Here is a 22,442-nt window from a genome sequence, read left to right as displayed (position 1 = left end):
TATTCCATTGTGTGTATATACCACATTTTCTTTATCCATTCATCCATTGATAGATACTTAGGTTGATTCCATATCTTGGCTATTGTGAATAGTGCTGCAGTAAACATGGAAGTACAAGTATCTCTTCAATATACTAATTTTCCTTTCTTTTGGACACATATCCAGCAATGGGATTGCTGGGTCATATGGTAGTTTCATTTTTACTTTTTTGAGGAACCTCAATACTGTTTTCCCTAGTAGCCATACTAATTTATATTCCCACCAGCAGTGCACGGGTGGTCCCCTTTCTCCCACCACATCACATGTTCCTCTTGCATCGTACAATACAGTCATCTCTTCCCAATAGTATCCAAAGTCGTAACTCATTCTGGCATCAACTCAAAAATCCAAAGTCTAAAGTCTCATCTGAGACTCAAGACACATTTCCTTCCACCTATTAGCCCGTAAAATCAAAAACAAATTCTTAACTTCCAAGATACAATGGTGGTGCAGGTATTAGGTAAACATTCCCATTCCAAAAGGGAGGAATTGGCCAAAAGAAAGGGAAATAGGCCCCACACAGGTCTGAAACCTAGCAGGGCAGACATTAAACTTTAAAGCTCCAACATAATCTTTGACTCTGTGTCCCACATCCAAGGACACTGGTGCAAGGGGTGGGCTCCCACGGCCTTGGGAAGCTCCATCCCCGTGGCTCTCACAGGTTGGAGTCTGGTGTCTATGCCTTTTCAATGCTGAGGGTGCAAGCTTCTGGTGGCTCTACCCTTCTTGGTCTGGACGGTAGCAGCCCAGTTTCCATAGCTTCACTAGACTGTCCTGGTAGGGAGTCTGTGTTGGGGATCCAACCTCACATTTCCCCTCAATACTGCACTAGCAGAGTTTCTGTCTGGGGGCTACGTCCTGTGACAGACTTCTGCCTGGGACCCAGGCTTTCTAATACATCCTCTGAAATCTAGGTTGGAACCTGGCAAGCATTCTTTTCTTTTGAATACTGCACACCTACAGCCTTAATACCACATGGAAGCCACCAAGGATTACAGCTTGTGCTCTCCAGAGCAGTGCCCCAAACTGTACCAGGGTCCCTTTGGAGCTGAGGCTGGAGCTGGAGCAGCCAGGATGCAGGGAGCAGCCTCTTAAGATGGTGCAGGGCAGTGGCTCCCCAGGCCTGACCCACTAAACCATTTTTTCCTCCTAGGCCTCTGGGCTTGTGATGGGAGGGGCTGACTTTTGAGGCTTTTTTTTTTTTTTTTTTTAATTGTCTTAGATATTAGCACTTGGCTCTCTTTTAGTAATGCTAATCAAAAGTGGTTGGTTCACAGCCCACTTGTATTCTTTTGAATGCTGCACACCTACAGCCTTAATACCACATGGAAGCCACCAAGGATTACAGCTTGCACTCTCCAGAGTAGCTATTGTAAATGAGATTACTTTCTTGATTTATTTTTCAGATTGTTTGCCGTTGGCATATACAAATGATACTGATTTTTGTATGTCGATTTTGTATCCTGCAACTGTACTGAATTTGCTATTAGTTCTAACGTTTCTTTTCTTTTTTCTTTGTTCTTTTTTTTTTTGAGATGGAGTCTAGCTTTGTCGCCCAGGCTGGAGTGCAGTGGTAAGATCTCGGCTCACTGCAACCTCCGCCTCCCAGGTTCAAGCAATTCTCCTGCCTCAGCCTCCCAAGTAGCTGGGACTACAGGTACCCACCACCATGCCCAGCTCATTTTTGTATTTTTAATAGAGATGGGGTTTCACCATGTTGGCCAGTCTGGTTTCAAACTCCTGACCTCAAGTGATCCACCTGCCCCAGCCTCCCAAAGTGTTAGGATTACAGGCGTGAGCCACCATGCCCAGCCTCTAACAGTTTCTTGATAGAGTTTTCTTTGGTTTTTAAAATATACAATCATGTCGTCTGTGAACAAGGTTAATTTGACTTCTTCCTTTCCAGTTTGGTAGTTTTCAGCAGTGAAGCCATCCAGTCCTGGGCTTTTTCTTTGATGGGAGACTTTTAATTACTGTTTCAGTTTAATTACTTGCTATTGGTCTGTTCAGACTTTCTTTTTCTTTATGGTCAGTCTCAATAGGTGCTACATGTCTATGAATTTGTCCATTTTTTCTAGGTTATCTAATTTGTTGGCATATAATTATTCATAAAATCTCTAATGATTCATTATATTTCTAGTATATTGATTGTAATGTTTTTGTTTCATTTATACTTTGAGTGTTTTCTCTTTTTTTCGTTAGTCTAGCGAAAAGTATGTTGACTTTATCTTTTCAAAAAACAATTTTTTCTTTCAGTTATCTTTTGTATTTTTTCAGTCTGAATTTTATTTCTGCTCTGATCTGTATTATTTCTTTCTACTAATTTTAGATTTTGTTTATTCTTGTTTTTCTAGTTCCTTGAGGTGGATGGTTCAGTTGTTTATATGAAGGTTTTCTCCTTTTTTGATGGAGGTGCTTATTGCTATGAACTTCCTACTTAGTATTGCTTTTGCTTGTCCCATAGATTTTGATGTGCTGTGTTTCCATTTTCATTAGCTCAAAAAAATTTTTATATTTCCTTTTTAATTTATTTATTGACCCATTTTTTTTTTTTTTTTATTCAGGAGCATGTTTAATTTTCACATATTTATAGTTTTCAAAGTCCCCCCCCCCCCCCCCCTTTTTTTTTTTTTTTTTTTTTCGGAGTCTTTTTTTTTTTTCCTTTTTTTTTTTTTTTAAAGCCCCCCCCCCCCCCGCCTTTTTTTTTCTGAGACAGTGTCTCACTCTTTTGCCCAAAGCTGGAGTGCAGTTGCACAATCTCAGCTCAGTGCAGTATCAACCTCCCAAGTAGCTAGGAGGTCAGGCATGTACTACCACACCCAGCTAACTTTTTTGTAGAGATGAGGTTTTACCATGTTGCCCAAGGCTGGTCTCGAACTCCTGGACTCAAGTGATCTGCCTGCGTCAGCCTCCCAGATTGCTGGGATTACAGGCATGAACCACCACACTTGGTCCAAAGTTCCTCTTTAAAAAAGAATAAAAATCTAATTTTATTCTGCTGTGGTCAGAAAAGATACTTGTTATGATTTTGACTTTTTTGAGTTTGCTGAGACTTGTTTTTTCTCCTAATGTGATCTGTCCTGGGGAATGTTCCATGTGCTGATGAGAAGAATGTATATTTCACAGAGTTGGATGAAGTGTTCTGTAAATGTCAGTTATCATTATATAGTGATGCTTTTTGTCTTTTTTATATAGTGTTTGATGTTTATCTGATATAAATATAGCTATTATTGCTCTTTTTTGTTTTCCAATTGCATGGAATATCTTTTTCTACCCCTTTACTTTCAGTCTATGTGTCTTTATAGGTAAAGTGAGTTTCTTATCGGCAGCAGATCATTGGGTTCTGTTTTTCTATTCATTTAATCACTCTTTGTCTTTTAATTAGAACATTTAGTTCATTTACAGTGTTATTATTGGTAGGTGAGAACTTAAAAACTCCTGTCATTTTGTTGTTTGTTTTCTGGTTGTTTTGTAACTCTTCTTTTACTTTCTTTGTTTTTGTTTTTGTTTTTTTTTTTTTGAGACAGAGTCTTGCTCTGTCACCCAGGCTGGAGTGCAGTGGCCAGATCTCAGCTGACTGCAAGCTCCGCCTCCTGGGTTTACGCCATTCTCCTGTCTCAGTCTCTCAAGTAGCTGGGACTACAGGCGCCCGCCACCATGCCCGGCTAGTTTTTTGTGTTTTTTAGTAGAGATGGGGTTTCACTGTGTTAGCCAGGATGGTCTCGATCTCCTGACCTCGTGATCCGCCCGTCTCGGCCTCCCAAAGTGCTGGGATTACAAGCGTGAGCCACCGCACCCGACCCTTCTTTTACTTTCTTTTCTTTCTTTCTCTTTCATCTTTCTTTATGATTGTGCAGATTTCTCTGGTAGTATGTTTTAATTCCTTGCTGTTTATTTTTAGTGTTTCCTATTATAGGTGTTTTGCTTTGTGGTTACTATGAGGCTTATAAAAAACATAAGTTATTTTGAATATATGAGAACTCAATGTTGATCACAAAGAAAAAGACAAAAAACTATACATTGTAATTTCATCCCCCGACACACATTTTGACCTCTTGTTGACACAATTTACATCTTTTTATATTGCCTGACTTTTAACAGATAGTCGTAGTTTTTATTTTGGTAGATTTAGTCTTCATACTAGAGATACCACAGTTACAATATTAGAGTATTCTAAATTTGTATACTTTTACCAATGACTTTTATAACTTCAGATATTTTCTTGTTGCATGTTAGTGTCCTTTTGTTCCAGACTGAAGGACTACCTTTGACATTTTTTATAAGATGAATTCCTTCAGCTTTTGTTTGTTTTCAAAAGTCATTATCTCTCATTTATGGTCGAAGGATAGCTTTGCTGGGGACAGTATTCTCAGTTGGCAGTTTTTTTTTTCCTTTAGGTTTTTAGTATGTCATCCCACTCCCTTCAGGCATGTATGGTTTCTACTGGATGTCCATTAACAGATGAATTAGAGCTCTTCATATGTTATGCTTCTTCTTTTTTTCCTGCTTTTATGCTCCTCTTTTTGTTTTTGACTTTTGAGAATTTGATTATTGTATGCCTTCGGATGGTCTTATTGGGGTTTAATCTGTTTGGTAATCTTTGGCCTTCCTGTGCCTGGATATTTATCTTTCTATAGATCTGGAAAGTTTTCTGTTATTATTTCTTTAAATAAGCTCTCTACCCCTTGCTCTTTCTGAACTCTGTCCTGAAGGACAATGACTCTTAAATTTGCTCTTTTTGGGCTATTTTCTAGATATTACATGTGTTCTTCCTTTTTATTCTCCTATGTCTCCTCTCTTTATATATTTTCAAATTGTCTTTGAGCTCACCAATTCTTTCTTCTGCTTGATTAGTTCTGTTAAAACCCTCTCATGCATTTTCAGTTCAGCCAATGTATTTCACAGTTCCAAGATTTCTATTTTTTTAATTTTTTAAATCTCTTTGTTAAATTTTTCTGGTAAGTTTCTAAAGTGTTTTACTCTGCTATCTTGGAGTTCCCCAGGTTTTTCCAAAATTGCTATTTTGAATTCTTGATCAGAGAACTTACACATCTTCATCTCAGGTTGGTAGGGTGTCACTGGCTCCTTGCTTTGTAAATTTGGGAAGGTCATGCTTCCCTATTTGATGTTGTTTCTTACAGATGTACATTTATGTCTTCACATTGATTTGTTATTTATTCTAGTTTTTGCTGTCTGCCTTTGCTTGGTCTTTCAGGTATGGTTTGTTGCATTCTCTTAGACTTAGATCACTGCCTTCTTTTCAGCACTAGATGGCACCCTAAGCCCAGGTTTGCTTGGCTTTCACAAAAGTTCAGAGCACTGACCATCTAGGGTTAGGGGATGTTCCAAAGGGGATTCCCTGGCTGGGGTTGGTGGGGAAGGGAATTAGCTAGGAGTTTGTGCCCAGAGGACCCGTGGAATGTGCTTCCTACTGCTGCTGATCCACTGTCCCTCTGATTTGGCGTCTTCTTTGGCTGACATAAAGAACAGCCCCAAGTTTCCTTTGCTGGAGTTGCTAGCCCTACTTCCACGTTTGTCCATAGCTGTCTTCAGATTTTCTCCCAACAGGCACTAGTAATGCTTCCTGTGGGTTGAGGCAGGAACAGCTTTCCTGCATAGTAACTTTAGACAGTGAGGAAACTGGCTCTCTACCTCAGTCTCAGTTTCTCCAGGATAGGAACCATAAGTCTTGGGAGACTTTTTTACTCAGTGCCTAATAACTTAAGGGAGGGGCATCATGAATAGAGAAGTCCGTTCTCTCTTCTGCTCATAATTTTTATTTTCTTTGTGCCACCAAGGATTGTCACAGCCTCAGTTTTGAGTTCTGGAATATTAGTGGTGATAATGTTGTCACTGTATAGTTGTTTTTCATTTTCTGTATGGAAAAAATCAACTCAGATTGCTTCTACTCTGCCATTTTGGTAACACCACTGCATTTTACAAATTTTGATATGTTGTATTTTTATTTTCACATAGCTGAAAATATTTTCAAATTTCTCTTGAGATTTCTTCTTTGACCTACTTGTTATTCAGAAGTGTGTTTTTTAATCTCCACATGTTTTGGAATTTTCCAGCTATCTGTATTTATATATTTCTAGTTTAACTCCATTGTGGTCTGCATGGTAATATTGTAAGATTCTTAGTTTTTTAAAAAATTTGTTAAAGTATACTTTATGCCCCAGAATGTGGTCTCTCAGTGGATGAATGTTCCATGTAAGCTGGAAAGGAATGTATATTCTACTTCTTGTTGGATGATGAAGTAGTGTGTACGTCAGTTAAATCCAGTTGACTGGTGCTGTTGAGTTCAGCTGTGACCTTACTTCTTTTCTGCCTGCTGGATCTATTTCAGATAGAGGAGTGTTGATGTCTCTAACTATAATAGCAGATTCATCTGTTTCTCCTTGCAGTTCTATCAGTTTTTGCCTTATATATTTTGGCAGTCTATTAGGTGCATACACATTAAATATTGTTTTTTTTAATATATGTATAATTTTTTAAATTTTTTATTTATTTTGAGACAGAGTCTCACTCTGTTGCCCATTCTGGAGTGCAGTGGTGTGATCTCAGGTCCCTGCAGCCTCTGCCTTCTAGGTTCAAACAATTCTCCTCCTTCAGCCTCCCGAGTAGCTGGGACTATAGGCAAGGACCATCATGCCCGGCTAATTTTTGTATCTTTTAGTAGAGACGGGGTTTCACTATATTGGGCCAGGCTGGTCTCGAACTCCTGACCTCAAGTGATCCACCAGCCCCAAAAGTGCTGGGATTACAGGCATGAGCCACCGTGCCCGGCCATATTGTTTTTTTGTTTTTTTTGTGTTTTTTTTTGAGAATTGATCCCTTTGTTATTATGTAATGCCTCTCTCTTTGTGATGATTTTTCTTGCACTGATGTCTGCTCTGTCTGAAAATATGCTTACTCCCACATTTTTTGGATTAGTGTTAGCGTGATATTTTTGTCAATCTCTTTACTTTTAATCATGTGTCTTAATTTTTTTTTACTTTATTAAAATACTGAGTTTTATTTCACTGTATATTTTTGCCTCCCCACCACTTCCATGTCTGACCACCACTACTACTATGTCCTGTCATAACATTCCATACATACTAAAAACCAAGCAAAGGGTGGAGTTCCATCTTTAAAAACTAAAGAGGCATTTTGGACAACACATTTTTGGCAACAGAGCCTGGACAACATTTATCAAACACAGTAGGGAAAGTTCTCACTCTGCATTATAAAAAGGACAGCCAGATATCAACTGTTACAGAAGTGAAATAAGATGGAACATTTTTAACAAATTGTTTAAACTATTTTCCTAAAGAGACTTCCTCCACTGCCAGATTTTGAATAGCTTCCTGGTCAGTCACCCGGAAGCATTCTTCACAAAATTGATGAACTGCTTGCATTTTAATGTCTTCTACAGAACTAGGTCCTTTTCGTGTTTTAGGAGTTTTTTTCCTGTTTTTTGAAAGATTCTTGTCCTTTTGATCTTGGTGTTGATGGTTTTCAGTCTTTTCCATTCTGATTTGTCTTTTGTGCATTTTTGGCTGGAGTATCTCTTATAGATTTCCTCACTGGCACTTTTTCTTCAGTTTCCTCATCATCAAAATCATCATCCTCGTCATTTTCATCATCATCATCTTCATCAGCAGCAAGTTGTACTTTTTTCTGTGGAATCTTTCTACCATAAACTTACGAGTTTCACATCCTCCTCCTCTTCATCTTCTAACTCTGCATCTTCCTCCACAGCTACTAAGTGCTGTCCACTAATATGCACTGGCCCTGAAGCACACTTCAACCGTAAGATCACTGGTGGTGTTATTTCAAGGCCCCCAAAGGAAACCATTGGCTTTACAGACATTTTCAAAGTTGCCAGTGTTACTTTAATTGGACTGCCTTCATAATTCATTGCCTCTGCTTCAACAATATGCAATTTATCCTTTGCACCAGGTCCTGAACTGACTGTTCTTAAAGATAACTGGTGCTCATTTTCATCATTATCCACCTTAAAGTGATCATCTTTGTTGGCCTTTTGTTCACAACTGAAAAGATAGTTCTGGGGCCTCAGGGGGCTCATGTTCATGTCCATCAAATCTTCCATGGGGTGGTGGCATGCACTTAGGTGGGAGAGGTGAACAGAGATAAACAACTACTGCTCCAGAGAACAGCCACGCAGGATGGGAATCACGCCAGGGTATGTGTCTTCATATTTAAAGTGGGTTTCTTTTCAACAAAATCTAGCTGGTCTTATTTTTGGATCTGATCCACTCTGACAATCTGTCTTTTAATTAGCATATTTAGGACATAGATATTTAAAGTGATTATGAATATAGTTGAGTTAATATCTATTATATTTGTCATTGTTCTGTATTTGTTGCCCCTGTTTCTGTTTTTGTTTCAATCTTTTTTCACCATTTGTGGTTTTAATTAAGCATTTCATATGATTCCACTTTCCTTTCTTAGCATATTAATGTTATTTATGTGTGTGTTTTCTTTTTTAGTGGTTGCCCTAGAGTTTGCATTATACATTTACAACTAATCCAATTTGACTCTCAAATAACACTATACTTCTTTGTGGGTAGTGCAAGTTCCTAATAATAACAAAATATTCCTAATTTCTACCCTCCCTTATATCATTGCTGTTATTCATTTCACTTATATATGTTATACATTAATAGCATAATTGAATATATTATTACTGTTATTATTTTGAACGAACTGCTATTTGTTTGTTCACAAGTAAAATCAAGTAAGAATAAGAAAAGTAGGAGTTTTTATTTTACTTTTACTTATTTCTTCTCCAGGACTTTTCCTTTCTTTATGTAGATCTAAGATTTTGACCTATATCATTCTTCTTCTCTTTAAAGAACTTATTTTAACATATCTCGCAAGTCAGTTCTGTGGGCAAAAATTACCTCAAATTGTGTTTATAAAAGTTTTTATTTTTTCTTCACCTTTTTTTTTGCTTGCATTTTTTATTGTAAAAAACACATAATAAATTTAAAATCTTAGCCATTTTTAAGTGTACAGTTCAATAGTGTTAAGTATATTTACATTATCGTGCAACTGATCTCTAGAATTTTTTCATCGTGTAACACTTAAGACTTTGTACCCACTAAACACTAATTAAATTCCCTCTCTTCTCTCCAGCCCTTGCTAACCACATTTTTGTTGTTTATTTTCTACAATTTGACTACTTTAGATATTTCATATGAGTGGATTCATACAGTATTTGTTCTTTTGCAACTGGCATATTTTGCTTAGCATAATGCCCTAATGGTTCACCTGTGTTGTGGCACGTGAGACAATATTCTTTTTTTTAAAAAAAAATATTTCATAATACTCCATTTTATGTATATACCATTTTTCCTTTTCTATCCATTGTCAATAGACATTTGGATTGTTTCCATTCTACCCCTTGTCTATTATAAATAATGCTTTTGTGAACATGGGTGAAAATTTATCTTTAAGATCCTGCTTTGAATTCTTTTTGGATATATATCCAGAAGTGGGATTGCTGAATCATATTCTAATTGTATTTTGAATTTTAGAAGTATCTCCTTACTGCTTGCTCTCTGTACTACCTGCACCATTTTACATTCCCATCACCAGTGCACAAGGGTTCTCCACATGCTGAACACTTACATTCTGCTCTTTTGATAGTGGCCATTCTAGTGAGTATGAGTTGATGTCTCATTGTTTTGATTTGCATTTCCCTGATGATTAGTGATGATGAGCATCTTTTCAAGTATTTATTGGCTATTCATATATCTTCTTTGGAGAATTTTCTATTCAAGTCATTTTCTCATTTTTTAATTTTTGTTTTGTATTTTTACTGTTGAGTTGTAGAAGTTCCTTATATAGTCTGGATATTAACCCCAAATCAGATACATGAGTTGCAGTTATTTTTGCCCAGTCCGTAAGTTGCCCTTTCACTCTGTTGATCATGTCTGTTTATGCACAAAAGTTTCTTGTAGTCCCATTTGTCTATTTTTTTTTTGTTGCCTGTGCTTATGGTGTCACTTCCAAGACATAATTCTCAAATCCAATATCCAATCTCACCTATCCAATAGGTGAAGTTTTTCCCCTATATTTTTTTCTAGGAGTTTCATAGTTTTAGGCCTTATATTTAGGTCTTTAATCCCTTTTGAGTTAATTTTATGTAAGGTGTAGGTTAAGGTCCAACTTATTTTATTTATTTATCTATTTATTTAGGCATGTGGATATCCCAGTTTTCCCAGTACCATTTGTTAAGGAGACTGTCCTTTATTCACTGTGTCATCTTGGCATCCTTGTCAAAAGTCATTTGGCCATATATACAAGGGTTTATTCCTAGGCCGTAAATTCTGTTCCATTGGTGTATGTATCTAGTACCATACCATCTTAATTACAGTTGCTGTGTAGGATGTTTTGAAATCAGGGAGTATGAGTTTTCTAATTTTGTTCTTTTTCAAGATTGTTTTGGCTATTTATAGTCCCTTGAGAATTTCAGGATGCTTTTTTTCTGTTTCTGCAAAAAATGTCATCAGTATTTTGATAAGGATTACATTGAATCTGTAGATCACTGTGGGTAGCATGGATAGTTTGACAATGTTAAGTCTTTCAATCTATGAGCCTGGAATATCTTTCCATTTATTTCTATCTTCTTTGATTTTCTTGTGGCAGTGTTCAGTTTGTAGTGTGGAAACCTTTTACCTTCTTAGTTGAGCTTATTTGTAAGTATTTTATCCTTTTTGTTGCGATAAATGGAATTGTTTTCTTAATTTCCTTTTTTTTTTTTTTTTTACAGCTCCTTTGGTTGAGGGATTTCCTTTGTGAATTGATTGTTAGTGTATAGAAATGCAATTTTTGAATTTTGCTTTTGCATCCTGTAACTTTGCAGAATTTACTGATTTTAACAGTTTTTATGGAACATGTCATCTGTGAAGGGAATTAATTTTACTAATTTTCCAATCTGTATGTTTTCTATTTCATTTTCTTGTCTAATTGCTCTGGATAGACCTCCTAGTACTGTGTTGAATAGTAGTGGTGAGTGTGGGCATCCTTGCCTTATTCCTGCTCTTAGAGGGAAAGTTTCAGTCTTCTTTTGTTGACTATGATGTTAAATGTAGCCATCTCACATATGGCTTTTATTATGCTGGGGTAGTTTTTTTCTATTCCTAGTTTATTGAGTGTTTGTATCATGAGATTGTTGGATTTTGTCTGCATCAATTCAAATGATCATCTGGTTTTGTCCTTCATCTTGTTAATGTGGTGTATTAAATAGGATTATTTTCATATGTGTTTACTTCCTTTCGTTCCACAAATAAGTCCCACTGGTCATGGTGTATAATCCTTCTAATATACTGTTGAATTCAGCTTACTAGTATTTTGTTGAGGATTTTCACATCAGTATATTTAAGGGATATTTGCCTGCAGTTTTCTTTTCTTGTGTCTCTCATTTTGGTGTTAAGGTAATTCTGACCTCATAGAATGAGTTTGGAAGTGTTGCAGTTCTTTCAGAGAGTTTCTGTTTTGATTCCTTCGAAGAGTTTGAGAAGGATTAGTGTTAGTTCTTATTTAAATATTTGATAGACTTCTCCAATGAATCTGTCTGGTCCTGGCCTTTTTTGTTGGGAGGTTTTTAATTACTGTTTCAATTCTTTACTAGTTATAGGTATGTTCACATAGATTTCTTATTTCTTCATGATTTAGTATTGGTTGGCTTCATGTTTCTAGGAATTTACCCATTTCTTCTAGATTATCTGGTTTCATTGTAATTTAATAGTAGCCTCATACTTCTTATTTCTATAACATCAGTTGAATGTCTTCTCTTTTGTTTGTAATTTTAGCTATTTCAATCTCCTCTCCATTTTAATTATTGCAGCTAAGGATTTGCTAATTTTGTTCATCTTTTCAGAATACCAACTGTTGGTTTTGTTGTATTTTTTCTATATTTTTTCCTATTTGTTTCATTTATCTCTGCTCTAAGCTAGTTGTGAATTTAGCTTATTTTTCTTTATTCCTTTAAGTGTAAGGTTAAGTTGTTGATTTGAGGTCTTTCTTCCTTTTTAATAAAACTTTCCTCTTAATACTGTTTCTGTTCCATTCCATCAGTTTTGGTATGCTGTGTTTTCATTTTCATTTATTTCCAGATATTTTCTAAATTCCCTTGTGATTTCCTATTTGACCCATTGGTTGTTTAAAACTGCATTAATTCCCATACATTTGCGAATTTGCCTGTTTTTTTGTTTTTGTTTTTTGGTTTTTTTGGCTATTGATTTGTAGTTTCATTGTGCTGAGGATGGAGAATTTATTTGTATGACTTCAATCTTCTTACATTTAAGGCTTTTTTTGTGGTCTAACATGTAGTCTCTCTTGGAGAATATTACATGTGCACTTGAGAAAATATGTATCCCCTGTTGTTGGGTGGAGTGTTCTGTTTGTTAGTTCCAATGGGTCTAAAGAGTTATTCAAGTCATCTGTGTCTTCTGTTTGATCTTCTGTCTGGTTTTCTATTCTTACTGAAAGTGGGGTAATTGAAGTCGCCTGTTAGTATTGTGTTGCTGCTCATTTCTTCCTTCAATTTTTTTTTTTTTTTTTTTTTAAGGTGGAGTTTCCCTCTTTTGCCCAAGCTGGAGTGAAGTGGTGCAATCTTGGCTCACTGAAACCTCCTTCCCCTGGATTTAAGCGATTCTTCTGCCTCAGTCTCCTGAGTAGCTGGGATTATAGGCACCTGCCACTACACCTAACTAATTTTTTATATTTTTAATAGAGATGGGGTTTCACTGTGTTGGCCAGACTGGTCTCCTGACCTCCGGTGATCCACCCGCCTCAGCCTCCCAAAGTGCTGGAATTACAGGCGTGAGCCATCGCACCTGGCCATCTTCCTTCAGTTCTGTCAGTGTTGCTTCACATATTTGACTGCTTTGATGTTAGATGTGTATATATTTATTGTTATATCTTTTTGGTGAATTTACCATTGTATCATTATATAATGTCCCGCTTTTTCTCTTATGATAGTTTGTTTTCCTTAAAGTCTATTCTGTTTGATATATGTATGGCCGCTCCTGCTCTCCAGTTTCTCATTTGCATAGAATATCTTTTCCACCTTTTCACTTTTAGCCCATGTGTATTTTTTGTTTATTTGTTTGAGAAGGAGTCTCGCTCTGTCGCCCTGGCAGGAGCACAGTGGCGTGGTCTCGGCTCAACTGCAACCTCCACCTCCTCAGTTCAAGCAGTTCTCCTGCCTCAGCCTCCCGAGCAGCTGGGATTACAGGTGCATGCCACCGTGTCCAGCTAATTTTTTGTATTTTTAGTAGAGACAGGGTTTCACTATGCTGGCCAGGCTGGTCTTGAACTCCTAACCTCATGACCCGCCAGCCTTGGCCTCCCAAAGTGCTGGGATTACAGGTGTGAGCCACCGTGCCTGGCTCCCATGTGTTTTTAGATATAAAGTGATTTTCTTGTAGGCACCTTATCATTGGATCTCATATTTTTTAGCCATTCAATGTCTTGGTATGTTTGATCTTTTTACATTTAAAATAATTACTGACAGGAAAGGACTTAGTATTACTTTAGTGTATTTAATCCTTTTATGTTTAAAGCAATTACTGATAGGAAAGGACTTAGTATTACTTTTGTTCATTGTTTTTTGTCTGTCTTACAGCTTTGTCTTTCCTCTCACTGTGTTTTTTGTTGATTTTTTCTAGTGACGTTTTGATTCCCTATTTCCCTTTGTATATATTCTACAGATATTTTCCTCATGGTTACCCTTGCAATTCCATAAAACATCTTAAAAGTTCTAACAATCTATTTTAAACTGACATTTTAAATATTTAAATATTTCAAACTGATAAATTAACTTCAATCACGTATAAAAACCATGCTCCTTTACCTGTCTTTCTGCCTCCTCTTTTGTTATTGATGACTCAAATTGCATGTTTTTACATTGCTTATTTAATATAGATTATATTAAATAAGCTTTTAGAAAAATTCTGGGCCAGATGCAATGACTCATGGCTGTAATCACAGCACTTTGGGAGGCCAAGGTGGGCGGATCACTTGAGTTCAGGAGTTTGAGACCAGCCTGAGCAACATGGCAAAACCCCATCTCTACAAAAAACACAAAAATTAGCCAGGCATGGTGGTGAGTGCCTGTGGTCCCAGCTACTTGGGGGACTGAGGCAAGAGGATGACTTGAGCCTGGGAGGTGAAGGTTGCTGAGAGTTGAGATCATGCCACTGCACTCCAGCCTGGGTGACAGAGCCAGACCTTGTCTAGAAAAAAAAAAAATTCTATACCAGATTTATAAGTGATTTACTCACCTACATTACAATACAGGATTCTGTATTTTTCTGTATATTTACCTGGGACTTATGTTTTTATTAATATATGGCTTTATGTTCCTGTTTATCAGCTTTTCACTTACTTATAGGTGCTTTTTTAGAATTTCCTATAGAATAAGTCTAATGGTGATAAACTCCCTCAATTTTTATCTGAGAAAGTCTTAATTTCTGTTTTTGTTTGTTTCGAAAGGGCACTTTTGCTAAACATAGCATTCTTGATTGGCACCGCTTTTCTTTTGAATACATCATCCGACTTCCTAGCCTGCAGGATTTCTGCTAAGTCTGCTGAGAATCTAGTGTGAGCTCCTTTATATGTACTGAGTTGCTTTTTTTTGTTTGTTTGTTGCTTTCAAGATCTCTGTCACTAGACAGTTTAATTATGATACAATGATATGTCTCAGTGTAGATCCCTTAGATCCCTTTAAATTTATTGTGGTTGGATTTATCTGAGATTCTTGAATTCATATATCCATATTTCCAACCATTATTTCTTCAAATAGGTCCGCTACCCTTTTCTTTCTTCTCCTTCTGAGGTTCCCATAATGCATGTTTTCTTCTATTTGATGCTATCCCAGAAGTCCCTCAGATTCTCTTCATTTTCCTTCATTCTTTTTTTCTTTTTTGCTCCTCTTCTTTTCTTTTTCTTCTTCTTTTTTTGGGGGATTTATCCTGCTTGATGTTCTCTGAACTTCCTGGATCTGTGGTGGGATCTGAAACCAATTTCAGGAAATCCCCAGTCATTGTTACTTTATTTATTGCTTCTGTTCTTTTCTCTTTTAATTTTCTTGATGTTTCCATTATGCATATGCTGCATTTTCTGTAGTTGTTCCACATTCTTGAATATTATTCCATTTTTCCGTCTTTTTTCTCTTTGCTTTTCAGTTTTGTAAGTTTCTACTGACATGTCCTTAAGCTCAAAGATACTTTCCTCAAGATGTGTCCAGTATACTAATGAGCTAATCAAATGCATTCTTCATTTTTGTGTTTTTGATCTCTAGCACTTCTTTTTAATTCTTTCTCAGAATTTCCATCTCTTTGCCTACATTATCCAGCCATTGTTGCATGTTGCCTAATTTTTCCACTAGCACCCTTAGGATATTAACGGTCGTTGTTTTAAATTCCTGATCTGATAATTCCAACATTCCTGCCATATGTGAGTCTGTTTGTGATGCCTGCTCTGTCTCTTCAAGCTGTGTTTTTGCCTTTTAGTATGCTTTGTAATTTTTTGTTGAAAGCTGGACATGATGTACTGGTTGAAAAGAATTGCAGTAAATAGGCCATTAGTCATGTAGTAGTGAGGCACAGGGGAAGGGGAAGCATTCTATAATTTTATGATTATATCTGAACCTTTTTTTTACAATTAGGACAGAATGAAGCTGTCACTCTGGTACCCAGGCTAGAATGCAGTGGCATAATCTTGACTCACTGCAGCCTCCACCTCCTGAGTTCAAGCCATCCTCCTGCCTCAGCCTCCCAAATAGCTGGGACTACTGGCATATACCACCATGCCTAGCTAATTTTTCTTTTCTTTTCTTTTTTTGGGGGGGGGGGGGTAGAAATGGGGTCTCTCTCTGTTGCCCAGACTGGTCTTGAACATCTGGAATCAAGCACTCCTCCCACCCCAGCCTCCCAAAGTGCTGGGATTACAGATGTGAGCCACCACACTTGGCCTGTCTCAGTCTTTAAGTGAGCCTGTGGCCCTAGGGTCTGAACTTCACAAGTGCGCCTCACTTCTTTTCCCAGATGGCTGGAGGGAGGTATCTTCTGTTCCACGTAGGTTAGAGCTGACTGGAGTTGGTTATTTTTGCCCTTTCCCCAGGTCAGTTAGATTCAAAACCATAGCAGATTATGATCTGGTAAAATAGTCTTCCTTGGGGGAAGGCCTTGTTTAGAACATAATGCTTCTCCCGACCACCCCTAATACCTGAGGGGATTTTTCCTGGTAGAGCTCCAGGAGGTAAAACTCACAAAAGCATTGGGTCCCCTGGAAGTTTTTTAACTCTCAGACTTGTCCACACTGAGTCTCTGGCAATTTGTTTATTACCGTTCAGGCTTTGCTACCAGTACTGGTTCTTGTAGTGGTTTTCTACTCAGGGTTTCTGCTAAGTTGTGACTGTATATCTGCTGTCTGTCAGAAAAGGGAATGCTTCTCAGCTCTTCTAAAGGAATACTTTTCAGAAGGCCCACAAAGCAGTGAACTGAGGATGCAAGTTGGGTGAGGAATTACTACCATGGCTATGGTTCCTAAGAAATCAGTGCATTCATGAGTTATTTGAAAAGGAACTGTTTTATTACCTCATGTCCAGAGATAAAGATCCTAAGGTCTGTACTGTAATAGCTTTGACTGAAGGAGACTGACAGTTGGTGTTATAGGTTGATTTGTATCATGGCACTCTTATCATTTGCCTGTAGCTGTAAATGCTTAGGAGAACCATGCTTTAGTCCACCCTTGCCTCTCTCCACTGAAGTCGGTGTTGTTTGTACCATATGGGTTATTTGGGAGTAAGTTGGTTTGGGATGGGCATTGCACCAAATTAAAATTTGATAATTTCACATTTTAGGTCTTATAAGCATGTAACACATACTATTATGTAGTATGAAAGCAAACTGTGTACTTTGCATATATGAATTCAGTTAGTTTTCAGAGTAGCCTAATTAGGAAAGTACTGTCATGTCTGTTTTATGGATAAGGAATATGAGACTTAGAAAGGTCAAGTAAATTGCCTGAGGATACGCAAGCAGCTAAAGGTAAGTGGCAGGGCTGCAATTCAACCTCCTGACTCCAAACACTAGTAAATACTACCCTACTCTTTTCAGTCACTACCATTTCATGGCTTTCATTCTTCCCATTTTCCTTCTCTTGTCATTCCCTCCACCCCACCCCTACTTTTCCTTCTCTTCTTTAACTCACTATGTCAAAGAGAAAAGGAAATACCATTTTTGAGACAAACTGATTTGCTGAAAGTTCAAGTCTACTATCAGTATATAGTACTCATTTCATCATATTCTACATTAACAAGGTAAAATATCCATTTATATTTCTGCTTTTGTAAACTGGCATGCCCTTTATTCACATTTCAGTTAGGATCATACTATTTTATTATTGATTCGTATGCACTATTTAGAAGGAAATTTTACGTATGACTTCCTGTAGTCACCTTTTACACTCTGAGGGCTGCAACAAATATTAGACTAATCTAATCAACAAGCAGAAGTCATCTAGAAGCAATTCAGCTTTATGCAAAAATAATGTAGGCCCAGTGCCCCAAGTGTAACTGAGACGGACAGATTTTTTATTTAATTTCCTTTATATGTAGGGAGAAAAAACAAATTTTAGATTAGAATTACATAAATTTCAGTTTGTTGAAGTTGGCTCTGGAAGGGTGTTGTACACCCTCATTTCCTAGTGGCCTGAAAAAGAATAATAAAAGAAGAATAATGAACCTTCTGTACTTAGTATAAGGAAATGCCTTTTTTTTTTTTGAGACGGAGTTTCACTCTCGTCACCCAGGCTGGCGTGCAGTGGTGTGATATTGGCTCATCACAACCTCTGCCTCCAGGGTTCAAGCGATTCTCATGCCTCAGCTTCCCGAGTAGCTGGGATTACTGGCGTGCGTTACCACGCCCAGCTGATTTTGTATTTTTAGTAGAGACAGAGCTTCTCCATGTTGATCAGGCTGTTCTCAAACTCCCGACCTCAGGTGATCCGCCTGCCTCGACCTCCCAAAGTGCTGGGATTACAGACATGAGCCACCGTGCCTGGCCTAGGAAATGCTTTTTAAGTACTTGAGGTCTGGCACAATATTTACCATTCCAACACTCCCATTAACTTTGGTTTTTCTCCTCAGGATGATAAATCTGTATTCAGAAAGGCTTTGGGTACAGTTGTAGTTTATCTGCATAGATAATATCAACCAAGTTAGGACCAATAAAGAGTAATATAGAATGACTATTTAAAATACTATAGGGAAAAGTTGGTTTTTTTTTTTTTTTAAAGCTAGAGTATCCGAAGTGAAATTTGGCCAAAGCGGGTATCAATTCCTAGACTTAGGTTTTAACTTAAATGGATTTATTTATGGCCTCTAAGACAATCATTTTATTCTTACTGCATTCATGAAATAATTCACTAACACATTTCCCCCAAAGAGTTGCTAATGCAATGCTCTTTCGCTCAGTGGAGTCATCTGATTGTTTTAGCATATGCATTATCATCTCACCATCAGAATATATAAGAAATGTTTGACCTTTAATTGAAGTTGCAGAATATAGCTGCTATTGTGTAGCATTCTAGAAATGTTTATAAAAATATGAAACCATGGGAGATGGGAATAAAAAGTGGTCTTCATCCCTGCTTTGTGTTAAATATCTGAAGAAAAAAATGTTCTGGCTTATGAATTGGAAACATTTTCATCCCTAGTAAACAGGTAGCTGCTTAAGTGTATTTCTTAACACTGTGAATCATAGGGGAATATTTAAATGTGACCAAAAATTCTACATACATAACTTAGGAGGCAATATAATAAAACATAACAGCTAAGACTATGCAGAGGCTTTAGAGCCCAACAGACCTGGGCTGGAATTCTGGATCCCCCATTTATTGGCTGTGTCACCTTGTGCAAGTTTCTTAACCTTGCCAAACACCCATTCATGTGTAAATGTAACTAATAGTACCTACTTCACAAGGTGTGTGGTTGGGAGGGATTTAAATCAGTTTATGAAAAATGCCTACAATAGTGCTTGGCACATAGAACTCAACAAGTAGTAGCAATTATTATTACAAAAGCGAAACAACCTCTTAAATAAAAATAAAATATTAGTGTCATCAAAATTCAGTCATTAAACATATTTTATGATTAAAAAGAAGACTGCCAAAATCATGAAGCAGTTGGAAAATAAAACCATTACACTTGAAATTTCAATAACAGTAAGTTGGAGCTAGTTGTATTTTTGTTTTAGAATTTTTTGGTTATCATGAGATTTGACATCTTAAGTAAAAGGTCTATTTGTTATACCATATTCTGGTAGTGGTTTTGACAGGTACACATAGATGTTAGAAAAAAAAAAACCCTTTGGTTGTTGCAATTATCTCCTTATTGCATCTAATTGTACCGTGGAAGCCATGGAAGCCTTTAAGAGAACTTCTATAGGCTTAGAATGTAGTGAAAATTGTTCGGGGACTCTATAACATTTGTATTACCATAAAATCCCCACCCTTACCCTTACTCCTTCCCCACCCACCTGCAAAAAAACAAGAAAGAAAAAAAGAAACTATTCTAGTAATCAGCTGCTTCATTGTGCTAAAAAGAATTTCTGTTGTGGAAATATTTGGCAATGAACCAAAAAGAATTTGGCATTTGGAAATATCTTCCATTGGCATAGCATGTAATACAGTTCACAGAAACTTTTAAAAACAACTTGAATATAATATCTGTAAACTTTCATATTTACCATACTTTGGGGACAGGATCTTAAATCTTCCTATCTTACTCATCTTCACTTTTGAAGTTCTTTCAGAAATGTTCATGCTGATTAACAGTTAAACGATTTAAGTATTAACTTACCCATTTCTAGCACATATAATAAATAGCCTTTTAGTTGTTTTCTTGCTTCTGAAGCAGCCAGCATCCTTACAAATTTTTTCATTACTCATTGTCCTCAAAAATTGCTCTTCAAGCAAAATGTGGTTTCCTGTATTTCCTGTGTCATTCAATTAATGTATTTATCCAAGTCTAACCATAAGAACTAGATACCACACACTGTTTCCTAACAGATGGAAAATCCTTATGTTTTCACTTAACATCCCTCTACTAAGCAGCTCTCTGGGAGCTGTCTCCCTTGTCCCATTAGTATGTTAAAGCAGCCAGATCCCTGAAATATAAATGATAAAAGTGGATTTCATATCTGACATTTTAAGTTACCAGGCATTTTTCCTTTATGGCTTAATCATTGAGATTTTTGAAGATAATATGTACAGGAGGGGAAAGATTCTTATTTCAGAGACTGGAAAAAAGCAACACAGCATTTTAGTAGATTGCATAAAAATGGAGCAATAGTTAATTTTTATAATTTTTTACTTTAGCTATTAAAGACTTCTTTTTTTATAACTACATTTTAATAGCTTTTAATCTAACCATAATAATAAATACTAGTTCCTTTGCCCAGGGTTTGGAAATAATCAGAAAGAGTTCTCAGGCAAATTTGGCTTTTAAAATATTTCATCCTGTTGTATTTTGTTGATTTCTTGGGAACTGGTATAGGGAAAAGAAGAATAAAAAATAAGATTCATTTATTTCTTATTTGCTAGAAAAAAAGCTGCTATTCATATCAAACACACTCTTGGACTACAGGGCAATTAAAAAGAAATCAATACTAAGAAAAAAAAGCTGCTATTGTTTTCTTCACTGGCAGAAGCAGCGTGTAAGTGGCAACTCATGACTCTAATGATGCATCATCCCTACGCAGATTACTTATAATACATATGTAAAGTCAGTATCACTAGTGACATCTATATGTATTTAACCCTGAATCTTCAATCTCTTTTATCTTTTATTTTGAGGAAACCTATTCTTGGTTTACTTGATACCTAGACTAGTTTGGTATAGTATTGAACAATTCTACATCAATTTGTCTCCACTGTGACTATTTTAACTAGCTCAGTTTTAAGCCTTGTTTAGAAATGGTAATTCCTCTTTCTAAATCTAATTTTATGTCCAAATGTTTTTGGTACAGCCTGGCCAAATTCAGGTCCCCATCTAACTTACTTTTGTATTTATTCAAAGACTGAAAGAAGGCCACAAGGATGCAGCATGAATGAAGGGTGGACTAGTATGAGATGAGACAGGATGGCGGGGTAGGGGGATCAGATCATATATAGCTATATGAAGGCCATGATAAGGAGGTCAAATTTTATTCTCAGGGAAGCCATTTAAATTACAATGACATGATGTGATATTTCATTTTTAAAAGATCACTGTAGCTGCTGAAAACTACATGGGGCAGGAATAGATGGGAGACCAGAGAGGAGGCTCTTAGCATAATCTAGAAGATTAGACCAGAGTAATCAAGGCGATGGAGAGAAGGGGAAAGATTCAGAATATGTTTTGCAAATAAAAGGTTCCAGGATCTAGTGACAGATTGTACGAAGGCTCTAAGGAAAAGAAGCATCAAAGATATGCCTAGGCCTGATACTCAGTTCATGCCACTGCCTTGGCTGCCTAGGTCTTTGTGTGAGTCTTGTTACGAAGGGCCAGTGCTTTTCTGTATCTGATGAGCCAAAGTTTTGGGCTTGAAATGGGGAAAAATCATGGATGAACAAGTTTAGAGAGGAGACAATCTAAGTTCTGTCTGGCTACATGTTTTAACATTCCCAGACTGATGAGATTTACTTTAAAAGTACCTTCATGAAATTTTTCTGAAACTTTATTCTACAGCAGTGCCAAAAACATTCCAGACAAAAGTGGTCCTCTGTTGTTTCATGTAACAGACATGAATCTGATTTCTTCCACAACTTTTGACATCTTATCCAATAGTGAATTAGCAAAGTTTTGTTAGCCTGCAGGGGTTTCTATGAGGGTTTCTCACCTCAGCACCACTGACATTTAGATGGGATACTTTGGTTTAGGGGGCTGTTCAGTACATTATAGGATGTTTAGCACCATCCCTGGTCCACAAGATGCCAGCCGCAACTCTCAGTTATGAAAGCCGAAAATGTCTCCAGATAACACCAAATGTCCTTGGGGAGCAAAATCATCCCCAGTTTAGAACCAAACTAAGCAACAGAATTTTCTAGCATGGTGCTAATAGTAACAAAACTAACACTTATTAAGCACTTGTTATAGCCCTTTTATCTTATACTACCAGAGCCAGTAGGTAATGTTTAAAATCTTATACATCATAAAAATAGATAAATGCCTTTAATTTCTATTTTAAATGTAATTATAAATCCAATCAACAATTGATGTTGGACCACAGCCTTTTGAGTATGAATCCACTGGCTGGATTTCCAAATTGCCATGGTACATGAAGCATTTTCTACCATTTTTAGTTTCAAGTATTTTAAAATGGGGTAAAACTGGATTC

General features: G+C 36.8%; 1 protein-coding gene and 1 pseudogene across 3 annotated transcripts in view; one reads left to right on the top strand and one right to left on the bottom strand.

Annotated features, from left to right (window-relative positions):
• The window catches only part of RNF13 (ring finger protein 13), a 159,353-nt gene that overhangs the window by 132,177 nt on the left and 4,734 nt on the right, over nucleotides 1-22,442 (top strand). The gene's annotated exons all lie outside the window — the stretch shown is intronic.
• LOC112618982 lies at nucleotides 7,033-8,137 on the bottom strand (annotated as a pseudogene).

The sequence above is a fragment of the Theropithecus gelada genome, chromosome 2 (assembly GCF_003255815.1).
Source record: "Theropithecus gelada isolate Dixy chromosome 2, Tgel_1.0, whole genome shotgun sequence".
NCBI classification, from domain to species: domain Eukaryota; kingdom Metazoa; phylum Chordata; class Mammalia; order Primates; family Cercopithecidae; genus Theropithecus; species Theropithecus gelada.
The sequence above is the reverse complement of the archived record's forward strand: the minus strand, read 5'-3'. Positions and strand labels throughout refer to the sequence as shown.